The following is a 3,682-nucleotide window of genomic DNA, read 5'->3' on the forward strand; positions in this document are numbered from 1 at the left end:
TGATCTCCTTCTATGATCAGGTGACCCGCCTGGTGGACGTAGGAAAGGCTGTTGATGTAGTCTACCTGGACTTCAGCAAGGCCTTTGACACTGTCCCCCACAGCAAACTCCTGGCCAAGCTGGCAGCCTGTGGCTTGGACAGCAGCACTCTGCGCTGGGTTAGGAACTGGCTGGAGGGCCGAGCCCAGAGAGTAGTGGTGAATGGTGCCACGTCCAGCTGGCAGCCAGGCACTAGTGGTGTCCCCCAGGGATCAGTGCTGGGCCCCATCCTGTTCAATATCTTTATTGATGATCTGGATGAGGGGATTGAGTCCATCATCAGTAAATTTGCAGATGACACCAAGCTGGGAGCAGGTGTTGATCTCTTAGAAGGTAGAAGGGCTCTGCAGAGGAACCTTGACAGGCTGGACAGATGGGCAGAGTCCAACATGATGGCATTCAACAAGTCCAAGTGCCGGGTGCTGCACTTCGGCCACAACAACCCCATGCAGAGCTACAGGCTGGGGTCAGAGTGGCTGGAGAGCAGCCAGGCAGAAAGGGACCTGGGGGTACTGGTTGAGAGCCGCCTGAACATGAGCCAGCAGTGTGCCCAGGTGGCCAAGAGAGCCAATGGCATCCTGGCCTGCATCAGGCATAGTGTGGCCAGCAGGAGCAGGGAGGTCATTGTACCTCTGTACACAGCACTGGTTAGGCCACACCTTGGGTACTGTGTCCAGTTCTGGGCCCCTCAGTTTAGGAAAGATGTTGAATTGCTGGAGCATGTCCAGAGAAGGGCAACGAGGCTGGGGAGAGGCCTTGAGCACAAGCCCTGTGAGGAGAGGCTGAGGGAGCTGGGACTGTTTAGCCTGGAGAAGAGAAGGCTCAGGGGAGACCTCATTGCTGTCTACAACTACCTGAAGGGAGGTTGTAGCCAGGAGGGGTTTGGTCTCTTCTCCCAGGCAACCAGCACCAGAACAAGAAGGCATAGTCTCAAGCTGTGCCAGGAGAGGTTTAGGCTGGAGGTGAGGAGAAAGTTCTTCACGGAGAGAGTGGTTGGCCATTGGAATGTGCTGCCCAGGGAGGTGGTGGAGTCACCATCCCTAGAGGTGTTCAAGAGGGGATTGGACGTGGCACTTGGTGCCATGGTTTAGATAGGCATGAGGTTTAGGGTGACAGGTTGGACTCGATGATCCTTGAGGTCTCTTCCAACCTTCTTGATTCTATGATTCTATGATCATCCAAGTCATCGATGAATATATTGAATAGTACTGATCCCAATACTGACCCCTGAGGGACTACACTAGATGCAGACCTCCAACTAGACTCTGTCCCATTGACCACAACTCACTTGACTTCCTTCCTTCAACCAGTTCACTACTACCTCACTACCTGGTCATCCAGACCACACTTACTCAGTTTAGGTATGAGGATGCTGTGGGAGACAGTGTCAGATGCTTTCCTGAGATAAAGGTAAACCACATCCATCCCACTACCATCATTTATCTATGTGGTTGTGTCTTCATAAAAGGCTATTGGATTGGTTAAACATGACTTCCTCTTGGTAAAACCATGCTGACTGCTCTCAGTGACTTTCTTATCATAGATATGCCTGGAGACAACACCAAGGATAAGTTGCTCCATCACTTTTTCAAGAATGGAGATGAGGCTGAACAGTTTATGGTTACCTGGATCCTCCTTGCCCTCTATGTGAGGACTGGAGTGACATCTGTTTTGCTCCAGTCCTCAGGCAACTCTCCTGTTCCCCACGACTTACCAAAGATGATGGAAAGTGGCCTAGCAATGAGTTCTGCCAGCTCCATCAGCACATGTGAGTGCATCCCATCAGGACTCATGGGTTTATGGATGTCCAGATTGCTTAATTGATCCCTACCTAACCCAGTCCTCATCAACCAATGCAAACTCCTCCTCTATCCTGTCTTGCTCTGTGGCCTCAGGGGTCTGAGGCTCCAGAATACAGTCTCTAGCAGTATATGCAGAGACAGAGAAAGCATTCAGTAGCTCTGCCTTCTTTGTATCCTCTGTCACCAAAGCATCCACCTCATTCAGCAGTGGGCCTACATTGCCTCTAGTGTTAGATTTGTCTGCAATGTATTTAAAAAGGCTCTTTCTTTTCCTGACCGCTCTTGCAAGGTTTAATTCCAAGGAGGCCTTATCTCTTTCCTAGTGGCCTCCTTACAATCTCTGGCAATGGTCTTATATTTCTCCCTAGGGACCAGCACCTCCTTCCATGATCTGTAGACTCTCTTCTTCCGCTAGAGTTTTCCCAGTAGTTCTCTGTTTAACTATGCAGGTCTCCTGGCTCCTTTTGTTGATTTCCTACCAATGGTGGTGCTCTGATCTTGAGCTTGGAAGCAGTGGTCCTTGAATGTTAATCAACTATCTTGGGCCCGTTTGCCTTCTAGTTCCCTTTCCCATGGGATTTCCCCTATCAATTGCTTAAAAACACTGAAGTTGGCCCTGCTGAAGTGCAGGGGTTTGGTGCTGCTTGATACTCTGTTCCTGCTGCACAAGATCCTGAACTCTACCATCTCATGGTTGCTGCAGCCAAGGCTGCCCTCAACTTTTAATTCCACCAGACCCCATTTGTCAGTGAGCATAAGATTCGGCAGCGCTCCTCTCCTAGTTGGTTTATCCACTGCTTACATCAAGAAGTTATCATCAGGACACTGGAGGAACCTCCTGGACTGTGAATGGCTGTAACTTTTTTTTTTTTAATGTACTTTTTACAACTTAATCTTCGTTTCCAGTACTAACCAAAAATAATTCTAGCAAATACCTCAAAATGTAATGTACCAAGGAAAACAAAATCAAAGTTGTTTGGTTTTGTTACTAGACAAATTTACCTTGATTAGCATAATGAAGTTGTGTTTCTTTTGTTCTAATGCAACTTTTTCATACTGAGCTTAGGCTTAAATTCATGGAGATTTCAGTTCTGGAAAAGTACTTGTTACAACCTGTGCTATGAACTTAGTGTTTCTTTTTACCAAAGCAAGGAGATTGATATGTCTGTGCTCTTATCTCTAGGTATATTTTCAGCTAGGAGACTGTGTCGGTGTGAGCTGAAATTCCTCCCCCCCCAACCAACAAGTAACCAGGCTAGCCCAGTCTGGAAGCAAATGAAGGCTGTATTTACAAGCAGAGTCTACAATCTATGATGAAATGCAATGAATATGTACAAACATACAAAATTGACAACATTCACAAATATATACAATCAACAGAAAAGCACAACCGATCTCCCTTTGCTTCCCCCCAAGGGGACCCTCCCAAAGGGGCCTCTCTCTCTCCCAGGAGCTTCCCCCCAGACCCCCCTGGACAGAGAAGCAGAGTTGGTTAGAGCAGAAAGTTGTTAACTTAGCTGCCAAGGTCAGTACGTGTTATCTTCAGCCAGAAGAGAAGAAGAAACAGCAGCCAGACAGCGCAGCAACTGCCCCCACTGCCGAACGCAGAATGTGCAGAGTGCCCACTTTGTTTTGGGTAATAGTTCTTAAACATTTCTATCTATCCAATGGAAGTGTTTAGAACAATCAGTATTTTGCTTTCTTACACCCAATAGTGACTTATTTAAACTCTTTCACTTTCTCTGTTCTGAACTTTGCAAGGAAAAAATTAAAAAGACAGTTTCAAACCATCACAGAGACTGAAATTTACAATCTTTCATTGCTTTTGTTTTTCAGTACTC

This window comes from Indicator indicator, chromosome 9 (genome assembly GCF_027791375.1).
Source record: "Indicator indicator isolate 239-I01 chromosome 9, UM_Iind_1.1, whole genome shotgun sequence".
NCBI lineage: Eukaryota > Metazoa > Chordata > Aves > Piciformes > Indicatoridae > Indicator > Indicator indicator.